The sequence below is a fragment of the Alligator mississippiensis genome, chromosome 3 (genome assembly GCF_030867095.1).
Source record: "Alligator mississippiensis isolate rAllMis1 chromosome 3, rAllMis1, whole genome shotgun sequence".
Taxonomy (NCBI): domain Eukaryota; kingdom Metazoa; phylum Chordata; order Crocodylia; family Alligatoridae; genus Alligator; species Alligator mississippiensis.
In genome coordinates, this window is record NC_081826.1 from 298294064 (window position 1) to 298307237 (window position 13174).

Below are 13174 nucleotides of genomic sequence, written 5' to 3' on the forward strand. Positions count from 1 at the left end.
CGATAACACAGCCCGCCCTTTATTAGGGACGTTTGGCAAGTTTATTGGCCAGACGTTTTTCTGCGGTGACAGATCAGCTCCCATCATCGCATTTATGACCGCGTGGGGCCTTTTCCCTTCCCCCCAGGACGAGGGATCCTTTGTGTCCCAGCTCAGTGGGGACCGGTCGTGCTCCTTTCCACCCCGCAGCGCTGGCCGGGCTGTTGGAGATGCAGAAATGCAGAAGCACAGACTGGCGTGAGCTTCACCCATCGCAGGGCTGCTGCATCGCACCGGCGGTGGGCAGAGGAGGTGCCCCCATGCACAGGACAGACTGAACCCCAGGTGATCTAGATTAGATAACCGCACCGAGTTCGGTGCAAAAGCATTGCAGGCACGACCACTCCCCTTTGCATGCATGGCAGGGGGAGGAGGCAATGAACCCTGCCCTTGATTTAATACCTACTGGTTAGAGCACCTGGCCAGGACCTTGGAGATCTGGGTTCAGTGCCCTCCTTAACTCGATGGGCTTCATACCCACCTCTCGCATCAACCAAGAGAGCACCTTGAGCACCAAACTACTGGCAAACGTGGAGCGAGGGCACTTTTCTCATGCCATGACTCCTGTTTCTACTATGCTGCTTCTCTCAGCTTTGGCGTGGAAAAAGCTGCCCATTAGACAAGTGAAAAGGCTTTGTCAGCTTCCCAGGAAGGGGAGTTTTTCCTCTCTTTGGGTGCTATGGGTGCTTTAATTCGGGGTTAGTCGGTCTATTTTCCCCTCGGCCCTCTGAAAAGGGAGCCACCTTCTCTCTTCCCCTATAGAAAATGCTGCTGGTGACAGGCACGTTCCCAGTCATAAAGTAATATTGATGGGTCTGCTCTTGAATGGTTGGAAGAGTCGACTTTCTGAAGTCATATGCAAGAAGAAGAAGAAGAAATAAAGGACCCCAAGACCTGCTGTCCTGGCTAACCTAGCGACGCCGTCCCATGGATCTCCATTATAATGGACGTTATCTAGTATCTGTCTGTGCTGCAACTCCCACGACGATTGAGGTGTGTGGGCAGCTGATTGATCGAGCCCATTTTGGGAGCGACAGCAACAAAGTCACGGCAACTTGGGGTGGTGGAATTGCCTGCATTTGTATTCTGGGGACAAGCACGCGCTGCAGCCTTGGCTGCCGCAATGTCAGTGCCACCGGTACCTGAACCTCTTAGGGTAAAGCTAGCTTGGGCATAGCACGGCAGCTCTTTTTCATCGCAACAGCCCATGTGGTGGCACGTGAAATGGTGAGCCGGGGCTAATGCAGGATCGGAGATTAATCGCCAAGGCCAAGTCTCTCTGGGTACATGCATGGCTTTTCATCCTTAGACTGAAAGAACTGGGGTCATTTAGCCTGGAGACGAGAAGATTTGTGGGGATGAATGCGATAACGGTCTTCAAGTGCCTGATGGGCGATGGCAGAGAGGATGGAGATGGGCTTTCCCCTGTGTCTAAGGGGCAGGACTTCAAGCTGCAGCAGAGGAAACGTAGGTTGGGGATGAGGAGGGACTTTCTGCCTCTGACGACGGTCAAGCATGGGAACCGGCACCTAGAGAAGCTGTGGCGTCTCCGTCCTTGGAAATGTTCAAAAGCAAGTCGGATGGGCACTTGGCTGGGATGGTTTAGTCAGGGCTGATCCTGCCTTGACCTCCTGAGGTCCCTTCCAGCCCTGCTTCCCCATGATCCTATGTCTTCTGAGGATGGCACAGTGACCAGTGAGCAATATCCTCCTAGCCCCCCTGGCAGACATGTGGGTATTAGCTCCATTTCACAGGTAGAGGGACCGAGGTACAGAAAGAATGACTTGCACCAAGTCCATGGCTGAGCTAAGAGCAGAGCTGAGGTCTCCTGACTCCAGGATCAAACCCCCGTCTCCTGGAGCAATGGTGACCCTGCCGCTGGGTAACTGGTTTCCATCTTCTTCTTTCAACCTTATTTCCCGCCTCGCACCTCTCTCTCGCAAGCCCTGGAAGAGGCTTACCTTGTTCGCTCTGCCATGTTGGTTAACATGTCACATTCCCATGCAGTGTTATTCTTAAATACTGTAAATCTCTCACTATTATTCTCCGACTTGATATAGTGAGCTGTGTCATTTTGAAAGGAAATACATAACAGTATATTAAAGAAATCATGGATCTCCTCATTCATGTTTAAAACAAATTTATTACAAAGTAAGAAACCCTGAATAGCATGAATTTATTATAATGATTTAAGGCTTCCAGCACTTGAGTTAAAAATGCCTCTCAATAAATAACTTTCCCTTGAAAACACAGCAAATTAATATAGTTTACCATTTCCAAAGTTATATCAATCCAAGGGGCTTAAATCAACACTCTTGTGGATAGGATTGCTGCACCTCGGTTAGCACCCCGTATCACAGCTCGACAACATGGCGAAAGCAGTGAAAAAAAAGAAATGGAGAGCTTTTCTCACCTCTTCTTCCCTTCAGTCACCCAGGGCAATGTCTGTTCTGTGCAAGTCAGACTAATTTGAAATGGATGAAAAGCAGCAGTGGCCTCTGCGCACAGGTATAATTAAAATGGAGTGGCTACCTCTGCCATCAAGAAAACGCTTATCGGATTGCTCCCTGCCCTCCCTCGCACGCGGACAAGCACCCAGGGCTTGGCGCTGGCTTCGTTTTCACTCCTAAACATTGCACATCGTGCGGGACCCAGGAACCAAGTTGTTTCTAACTTTGTCCCGGCAGCCCAGTTCGAAGCAGTGCAGAGGAAACATGAAGCTCTCCCAACCCGGCGCGTTGGGGAATATGGATTATTATTTTTTTGCTCTCAGTCAAGCACAAAAAAAAAAAAAAAAGGAAAAGTCCTTGTGAGAAGCATATGTGAAACATTAGGAGAGGGGCGCTGTGTTAATTTATCTCTCTTTCCATAGGTCATTTTAACTCAAGGCTCAGCGAAAAAGCAGGCGCGCACATTGAATCTTCAGCGTTTAATAGATGGGGGTTTTCTGCCGCTGTAAATGAGAGCGTCCCCGCGAGGGTTCACGTGCGAATGTAGAGGGGGAGACGCAGGAACGCGGGAAGAGTGGCCGTGAAAGCGCGTGTGCAAGAGAGAGAGGCCACCTCTATCGTCTTGCACACACGCGCACACTCACACGTGGGTGACTGTCAGACACAAGTCAATGCAAGTCTCGGCTCCACAGCACAGGGACTGAGGCTCCTTATTCTTACCCAGCTCTGACCACACACACACACACAACGCCGAGTCCCGTCAGTAGGTCGAGGCCGGTGTCGTTGCTGCCGCGGTTTCAGGGACGCCTGCTACGAGTTCTGCAGAACGGAGGCCGCAGGAGGATGAGAAAAGCCTCTGGACGGGGGAAAACGTCTCTCCCTTGCTCAGCTCCTTCCATCTCTGAACACACAGTCCTTGTGCTCGCACAAAACCCACGGCACCCCTGCAGGAGATAGGTCTGGGAACAGAAATGCTCAGCTTGACTGGACATCAAACTCTACGGACTTAACAGAGACCTTCATTTTATGGTCCCTTACCCCTTACCACTCCCCTTCATAACTTCCCTTTTAAGTGGCCCAACTGATTAACATAGCTGGATTAAAATGAGAGCAATTATTCTAACCTGTACTTAACTTGGACTGCGGCTGCTTCTTGCTCCGAGTCCCTTAAGTGTGTTTGAAGCCTGAAAGTTTGTCTGGTCTCAGCTACAGGAGCTAGTCCAGCAAAGGATATTGCCACATCTCACCAACCTTGCTTCTCCCATCAGACAGGGCACTGTGCCAACGTATAGACAGACACCGTTCTCCGTCGCCCACCCCACCCCACCCCACCCCACAGCAAGGCACGCTCACCTTTGGGGTCCTGACCTGCATCGAGCCATGAGCCCGACCTGTACCTGAAGCTGCCTGGAGAAACGGTCTTGTGGTCACAGGACAGAGAAGCTGCTTTTTCATCCTGGCTCTGCCACCGAGGTTGTAAGTCACCATGGTCAAGTCCCTTCACATCTGGGAACGCCCTTCGTTGTCAGAGTTTGCGTGGAGAGGAGTAAGCAGCCCACAGCCCCAGACTGCTGGCTGCATGGGGAGAAAGGCATGATTATTATTATGAGCTTGAGATGTAAGAAGCCTTCAACAGCCAGGGACGGGGCAGGGGAGAGGAAGCGGGGAACCAGAAGAGCGACATGCTGCCCTCACCTGTGTCCCACGTGTCGGCAGCATTGTAAGGCTATAAATATCGGCACGGGGCTACGGCTAAGAGCCGCGTCCCCGGTTCACCAGGGCCTTTCAGAAAGCCTTTCACATCATGCCTGAACACGCAGGGCCTCCCGTCGCCCAGACCAGCGAGGACTCTCCGAGGCACTGACTCGTTCTCAAGGTAAAAAAAAAAAAAACAGATTTAATTTTGATTTTTTCCCCCCTGTCAAAAGTGTCAATTCCCTTCCCTCGCACGGGTTGTTAAAACCCAACGCAGAGCCGCGGTGATGTTTTGACAGTGCCGGTGCAGTGGCGTACACCCACCCGAGCTTTTTAACAGGGGAGTTTCGGGCGGGTGAGGCGTGCCGGATTGACAGCCCTCGCCGGCTCCGGTGCGCCGAGCGAGAGGAGTTATTAGGAGCAGACGCGGCTCGCAGGCCGCCCAGTCCAGCTCCCCGCCCCACCTTACCTTTTAATTGTCTCTCGCCCAAGCTATAAATATCTGACTCTTCTCATCCTGGCTCCTCATTATGTCAATTCCTGCAGCCCCTGATCATTTTTATTGCTCCTCGCTGAAATCCCTCCAATCCATCAATACGCTCGCCGGTAATGAGGTCCCCAAACCCAAGCGCAGACAAAGTGGCAGTGGATTCAGAGAGTGAGAGGGCCAGGAGCCACCGCTCGGGGACGTCCGTCCCCCGCAACATGCGGCCGAGTCCTCCTGGACTCCTGGCGCGTTTCCAGTGCAAACGTGTGGCTCCGATTCCTGCTCCCCGCCATCAGGGTCTCTCCGGCTCGTCCCCTTTCCAACCATTTCTTGTGGGCTCTCAAGCTGTCCCCTCCCAATTTACTCCCAGGTTCTTTTTGTCCTGTGTTTCCACCCTCCATCATTTCTCTTTCCACTCTCAGCAGATTTACAACCCATTTATTCCCTCTTGCAGGTGTGCTGGGGAGTGACGGAGGGAGGGGGTTGTTAAGTCATGCAAGACACAAACCAACCTGTTTCCATCTTTCTGTCTACGCAGATTTAAGTATGATTGCGTGACCCTAAATCCTTTGCTGTCAGTCGTAACAGGTGTGATACCAGCAGCGCCGGCACCACCCGTCGGGTTTAATCTAAAGGGACCCCACCACCCGAGCCCAACCTTATTGAGCTCAGTCTCCCAAGCAAATATTGCTAAAGCAACCCTCTCTGGAGTCATTAAAAGGCCGGACTGATAACAAGCTGTCAGGAAGCAATGTGCACTGTAGTGAAGACACAGTCAAGGACCCAACAGGTCTTTTCTACCTAGACCTGTTATACTTTACAGGGAAGGGGTAGAAGGATTTGGAGAAACTGGATTGAATCCAGAGACCTGGAAAGTTTGCAGGGGTGGGCCAGAGGTACAAGGAAAGGTTGAAGGAACGGGTCATGCTTAGTTTGGAGGAAATGGAGAGTTGGAGGGTGTAGGTCTTGTTGGGACATTGATCTCAGATTCATAGAAAATGAGGGTTGAAGGGACCCTAGGAGGTCATATCTAGTCCAACCCACTGCTCAAAACAGGACCAGCCCCAACTACATCATCCCAGCCAAGGCTTTGTCTAGCCGGGTCTTCAACACCTCCAAGAATGGAGATTGCACCACCTCTCTGGGTAACCTGTCCCAGTGCTTTACTACCCTCCTCGTGAGAAAGTTTTTCCTAATATCCAACCTCATCTTACCCTTGCTGCAACTTCAGGCCATTGCTCCTTGTTCTACTTTCCCCCCAACATACACACTGCTCATACAAGGGCTTTGCTAAAGCATTGGCCAGAGTAGGCCTGACCAGTGAACCTGACCAATGCACAAACTCCTTGGAAGGTGGGTAAGATATGGGCCAGATGTGCCAGGAGGAGGAGATGGCTGCACAAGGTGCAGGATGGTCCAGCACTGGATGGATGATAAGGCTGGCGTGGGAAGTCCCAGACCAGAATCGGGAACAAGCCCATGGGACGGGACGGCTCAAGACCTTCACAATACGGGTCCAATGCAACATGTAATTTGGTTTGATCACTGTATGAAAGGAGAATTAAAATGAGGGGAGCTTTGGATGGGCCTAGGGGAGTCTACGGGGTGTTGTGCCAATACCTGTCACATGCACGCGTGCGTTAACCTCATCTGTCAGAGCACACGTGTGTCAGGGCAATGAAGCGCCTGACCATTTGCACCCAAGGCTCCTTCGGGAACTGGCTGAGTGAACCGCTAATCTAAATTCGTAACAACTCTGGGAGAGCTGCAGACTATCCAAAGGGCTGGAGGACCGTCAACGCTATTCAAACAGATCATAAAGGTAAAACAGACAACCATGGGAACGATAGGCTCGTTAGCCTGATATTGGATAGCAGGTAAAATAAATTAATAGTTGATATCAATGAAGGATTACAGGCTAAAAATATAATGAATGCCAGTCAGCGTGGTTCTGTGGGAGGCAGATTTCTTGCAAACAAACCTATTGTCAAAACCAGGCAGGATTATGGGGTTGATTGATAAAGGCGACTGTCAATGCAGCCATCCTGGACTTCTCCAAGGACCGCGTGACATTTTGATTAAAAAACTTGTATTATATAGAATTAGGAGGGCACATGTTAGAGAGATTAAAAAGCAGATTCCCTGACAGATTGCAAAATAGTTGTCAACGAAGGGAGCAGTTTCTAGCAGGGCTCTCCAGGGACCCGTTCTTGATCCAAAGTTAATATTTTTATCAATGATCTAGAGGATGATTTAAATGGTTGCCGGTAAAGTTTGCAGATGCAGATGACTCCATTTTTGGGTGGGTAATGAACAATTAAGAGAGAACAACTGGAATGAGAGAGACGACAAGCTGAGAATAAACTAGGTTGCCCAGTTCAATCCAACACAATGCTTTTGTAGTTCAAGGTAATATAGCCAGGAACCAAGAACAGATTATATGGGAATGGAAAACCATCTGGAAAGCTGGAAGTCGGGGTGCAGACAGATGTAACACCTGAACCATTTCAACTACGTTACCGGTTGGCAACGTGGTCACTATTGTCCCTGGACAGACGTGTTGGCACACGCTACAGAGGGTGTTAATTTGGACCCTTACTTTTTAGGGAATGCACTGCTGCTGAAACCCCACCAGGGCACGGTCCGGCACCCAGACCATCGTTTCTCCCAGGGAGAAGTGGAGGGCTTGCGTGGCCTCCTGCTTGTGGTGCCCAGGAGGCTGTGTGCTCCAGGGTCCCAAGATCCCCCAAGATCTCTGTGGCTTTTCAACCCCTCCGGTGAAAGCCACGCTGTTCATTTCACCTCCCCGCTAAAGCAGCTATGAATTTCTCTCCCCTCCCTTCCCTCCAGCCTCAGCAGTGCGTCTCAGGAAGGAGGACCCCGCCTGGTGCCGCTATTCCCGGCTGGAGCAGCTGCGGCCAGGCAAGGACAGCGGCAGCGATGGGTAGGAGGAGAGCAGGGATGGGAAGGAGAGGATGGAGGGGAAGGGAGCAGGGAGGGCGGGATCCTTACCTGATTTGGGGACCCGCTTCTAGTCCTGTGTGGTCCACTCATCCCGTGAGGGGAGCTGGGACCAGGGGTTTGCTTGGTGGAGTCCTGGTGGCATTCCCCTTGCCCTGCACGTATCCGGGGTTAGGAAGGGGCGAGGAGCTGTGCAGCATGGGATGTCTGGAGGACCAACCAGATGTTAGGCACAAAATGCTCTGCCCCCACATAACTGAGTTGTTCACAAAGGACCGGCTCACTTGATTTTCCTCGTGTACCTCTGAATTTTTCCAGGAAGTTTAAGCCAGTTTTCAGCGGCCTGTACATCTAGACCCTTGGGGGTTTAAAGTGCATTTTGAACATGCTGTGCGTTACATCTGCCCACACCCTCGGTGTGGGACTGAAGGGTTATTGTAGGTAACCCTAACCACATTGTGAGCACTGCAGGCCAGGCTGTGGCTAAAGTGGCTAATGCAATCCTAGGAAGAATACAAATGGGATGTCAGGGAAAAGCAGAGAAGAGATCTTACCTCTCTACGCAATGGCAGGGCTGTTCCTGCAATAGCATACCCAGTTCTGGTGTTCAGACGTCAATAAAGGTGTGAAAGGCGCTGGAGAGACTTCCAATACGGGCCACGAAGATGATCCCGGCACTTGAAGACAAGCCTTGTGATCTGGGGCATAAAGGAGCTCATCTTAGTGCAGAGAAGGCACTAAGCGGTGAGTTTATCACCACATACAGACACTTTTATATGGAAAAGCAATCTGATACCGGGGGCTTTTCCGTCTTGCTGACAAAGACATAGCAAGATCCAATGGCTGGAAGTTTAAATTAAACCAATTCAACCTTCAAATAAGACAATTCCTGTGAGGGAGGGTAATTAAACATTGGAACAGTTTACCTAGGGAGCCATTGCTTGGAGGCCTTAGGATCGGAGCAACTCTCTTCTAAAAGACGTTTTAATTCAGCTTTTGAGAGAAACTCAACGTGCTTGCATGGGCAAGGAGGGGAAGGGCGGGGATGATGGGTGAGACCGTCCCTTGGGGGTCTACAATCTGCGAGTCCTCCCACTCACTGGTCCCCCCATTTACGAAGGGATGGTGGTGTTTTTACTCTCATTTTGTAGACAGGGAACCTGTAGGTCAAAGAAGCAACTTCCGCAGGGTCACTCGACAAGCCAGTAGCAAAGCAGCCATCGCAGAGTCTAGGTCTCCCAGTCCTGTGGCTGTGCTTTCTCCACTGAGTCGGCCACCCTGGTATTTATAATAACAGCTCCTAGGAGGAGCACGTCCCACGAAGCCCTTTGGGTGCAAATTCAACCTAGGATTTCACAAATTTGCCATTTCCAGCTTCCAACATCATCCCATCCAAAAGGAGTCCGCAGTCAGAGACGGGGCGGAGGACACTGCCAAAGGGAATCGAGCCCGCCCGCCCTCGGCTAAAAGGCACCGACACCTTATTAGCACGCGTAGCTGTGCCTCAAGGGCCTTGTCCACATCTCTGCGCCAGTCCAGGGGCTGCACCTGGTCCACGCGCTCCTACTGCACAGCCACCACATCTCAGACACGGGGCGACGTAGCCACTTTAAAGTGGCACCAAGCACGTAGCCCAGACGGCTGCCTGTCTCCTGCAGGCACGTTTCCTGGCATGCATTTCTGCCTGCTCTAAAACAGTAACGTCCAGGATTTGATGTGCGTGAAAGACGACGGTGGTCACTGGCTGCACCCCAGGCTTGGCCCCGAGGCAGCCGAGACGTGGCCAAGGAAACAGTGGCTCGACAATACCAGGATCGTTTTCCTGTGCGAGGGCACCAGGGAAGAGCGGACCGCCACGCTTCTGCTGGTTTAAATCGCCTCATTAAACGCTCTGTGTTGTCTTTGCAGCGCACCGTTATGTACATTTCTAAATCCTACACTAATTAGCACACAAACAATGCCATGAATTTAGGAAGGGTACAAACAGGAGGCTTCTAGCTAGCCTTGGCTCCGCTTCCGTCCTCAGACTCTGCAAATTAACGATATATTGAGGCTGTATTTCAGAGAGGCTGTACTGAGAGCTCACGCCAGGACTCAGACTTTGTTTCCAAGCCGTGGTGTGTTTTTCCACACCTTGAGCTCGGTGTGTCTCAAATGAAGCCAAAGACACACTTGTGGTTGTGATCCAGACAAGACAGCAGGATTATCCTCCCCTTCCTGAGCACTTCTGATAATCCTGCTGTCTTCTCTGGATCACAACCACAAGCGTGTCTTTGGCTTCTCTTCCTTCTTCTACCAGATTCTTGCCGTGTCTTGTCCCCGCTTCTCCTGCAATCTAAAATCTAAGCCCCCTTCTTCCTGTCTCCCCCCTTATCAATCAAATCCAGTCCTACATCATCTATGGGCTCAGCTACGTCCGCCACCTCCCTGCTCTGGAGTCCAGATCCCATTCATCAAAAAAGGAGCAGCCAAGGCCATGGTACTCCCTCCTCCTCTTGACTCCATCCTGGGTCTCAAAGACATCTCCTTCGCTGTGCCTTTTCCTTCTCTTACCCTTGAATTTTGTTGCTGCTAGTGATGCATGGAATAGGTTTCCTTCCTCTTGGCCCCTCTACCAAAAAAAAAAAAGACACGTGCCACAGCTGAAACTCTCAATAACTCCTAATAACCTGAATTATGAGGTCGTTGTTCCCTTTCATGAGCAAACCCTTGATCCAGGCAGGATATTTAAAACTAAGGGGGTTGCTGGTTTCCATTGTCAAAATAAACCTCAATAATCTTATGGATTGGATGTGGCAGGACTGAATTCAATGGTCCAAGAGATCCGTGTCCTACATTTGTCTGTAATTCTCCTGGAGAAGAGAAGACCGAGGGGGGTTGAATAGCAGCCTTCACCTCCCTGCAGGGGGTTGCAAAGAGGATGGAGCTGGGCTGTTCTCAGTGGGGGCAGATACAGGACAAGGAGCAATGGGCTCCAGCTGCAGCAAGGGAAATTTAGTTAGATAGCAGGAAAACTTTCTCATTAGGAGGGTGGAGACGCACAAGAACAAGCTACCTAGAGAGGTGGTGCAGTCTCCATCCTTGGAGGTGTTGAAGACCCAGATAGACAAAGCCTTGGTGGGGATGATGTAGTTGGGGCTGGTCCTGCTTGGAGCAGGGGTTGGACTAGATGTGACCTCTCCAACCCTCCTTGTCTGTGATACTATGCAATTCTTTTTTATGATGTCAGCAGTGAAGTGCTAAGTAATTTAGGAGCATTTGGGGCCGAGATGGTTCAAAGGGGTTCCCTGGCAATTAGGCACTGAACGCTGCAAGGCTCATTTGAAAATGACAACCTAGATATCTTATTAGGCTCTTTGTAACCTGACCACAGACCTCCAAGACTTGGGGCCAGGGAAGAATTGGCCCAAATAACTACTCTCTAGTGCTCTGTTTAGTCTAGTTCTAAACATGGCGTATGATGGGGCTACCAGCACCGTGACCACATTAGCCTGGATTGCCACCAGGGCAGTTTGTTGTGTGGTATTTGAGGAAGTTTTAACCACAACCTGGAGCCATCATAGAAAATTAAGGTTGGAAGGGGTTTCAGGAGGTCATAGAGCCCAACCCCCTGCTCAAAGCAAGACCAGCCACAGCTATATCAACCCAGCCAAGGTTTGTCTACCCAGGTCTTAAAAATCTCCAAGGATGGAGAGTCCATGACCCCTGCGGGTAACCTGTCCCCGTGCTTTACTACCCTCCCCGTGAGAAAATTCTTCCCAATATCCAACCTCAATTTCCCGTGCTGCAACTTGAGACCATTGTTCCTTGTCCTGTCACCTGCTACCACTGAGAAATAAAATTCCTTCAGGACCTGCTCCATTATTTTTCCAGGGATGGAGATGAAGCTGTCTTGTCAACTTTGAAGACCATAACTACTGGCCCACACTTCATGGCACTATGGCCTCTCTATCCAGGAGCCGCCAAGAAGGGCTAATCATGACTAGGTGGTTAGGAGGGGCCGAGTCTGAACACGCAGATTGGAAGCCTACCTAGGGACAGGGTCCTGCCCTTCGTGAGGACCCTTGCAACGCTGCATGAAATGATGAGTTCTGGGGGAGACGAGAGAACGGACTCTGCACAGCCTGAAATGCCGATGAACTGAAGCAGGGCAAGGAACGGGTAAAGCGAAAAGCCAGAGCACCATCAGCCTAGGTACAACCCTGGAGCAGAGGGGCTTGGGGTGGGCAGATACTTGGGAGATCTCAAACTTTGGTCTTGGGGACTAAAGTAACTGGATGGCAACATTTCACATCCCACGGAAAGGAAGCAGGTGAGAAGCCTGAGCCTGGCAGCGTGCCCGAGCATCCCCGAACTAGAGGCGAGACCATTCAGATCTGGTTTCTTCGATGGCACGTAGGACCCAGTGACTTGGGTATACTGGATCAGCTTCCACCTAGTTGGCACCTAAATGTGATCCTCTTCCACCTTACCCACATCCCGGAAAAAATGTTAACATGCCTAACTTTTGTAACTCCTTGTAATTGTAGTCATCATTAAGTCACAAAAGATAGTGAGCCACAGACCAGGCTTCTCCTATTGCAACCCGACATCCTCCAGACTCAAGACTGGTGACCATGCAACGGGACGCCTCTTCCTTGTCAATGCTCACCTTCTTTTAACAACCATGGACGTTTACATGTCCCTTCCTTTGTGCTACTCCTACTGTCCTCTCGTGTTTGGAAGGAGCTCGCCATAAATGTCTGCCAAACTAATGCCCTCCTCAGCTCTTCTTTGCTTTAATGCCTGGAAAATGATGACCAACAGTATGGCGGCTGAGACCTTTGCCCGTCACACCGAGTATAAAAATCTCATTGTCCCCTTGTTTTTCCCCATCTGTGTCCATCTACTTCTGCTTTATGCTTAGATTGTAAGTTCCTTGGGGAAAGAACCGGCTTTTCCCCCCTCAGTCCCTTGGTCCATGACCAGAGCACAATGATACTGCAAATAATACATAGTTAGTGCTATGTTGCAAGACAGAGAAGAAAAAGGACAATATATTTGGTTTCAGTGACCTCAGAATCAAAAGTCGATGCCCATTTATGGTCCATTGCCTCCGTGAGAGCCTTACCAGAAGCATGGCATTGCAGTCCAAGCATCAAGTTTGAAATGCACGGATCGCTCTGGAGCCAGGGGTTCAAGTTAGAGCTTTGCCATTCCTCTCTCTGCACGACATGCATTGAACTCCATGCAGTACATCCCATGGGATGCCCTCCAGGTAAGACTTTCAGCTGTTCCTTGCTAACTATCCCATGGCAATTTCTGTAAGAGCACGACTTATATTTTCAGTCTGTTTCTAGCTGCTGATCTAAGCAAGTGAACGGGCTGGATTTCAGCATTTCTCTCTATATGTAGATGTTGGAAAGCACGTTAGGATGCAGTAGACAGCTATCCTTAGAGCAGTCAGCAGTCTTGTTGCCGTTAACAGCTTTTTTTTCTTTTAAAGGTGGGGTGAAACCTATTCCCTCTTCTAGGTATTTAAGAGTTATCTTATTGCACCAGC

General features: G+C 50.5%; 1 long non-coding RNA gene across 3 annotated transcripts; it reads right to left on the reverse strand.

Moving 5' to 3' along the window:
- Positions 1–2162: 2162 nt before the first annotated feature.
- Positions 2163–10311, reverse strand: LOC132249665 (uncharacterized). 3 transcript variants are annotated; one of them, XR_009461192.1, is made up of 4 exons: positions 4654–10311; positions 4185–4359; positions 3843–4057; positions 2163–3448 (listed from the first exon to the last, which is right to left on the reverse strand). It is a non-coding gene; the product is annotated as an uncharacterized LOC132249665 (long non-coding RNA). The 3 variants fall into 3 exon arrangements; XR_009461190.1 differs by lacking the exon at positions 4654–10311 and having other exon boundaries at positions 4185–4643; XR_009461191.1 differs by lacking the exon at positions 4654–10311 and having other exon boundaries at positions 3843–4060; positions 4185–4643.
- Positions 10312–13174: the final 2863 nt, after the last annotated feature.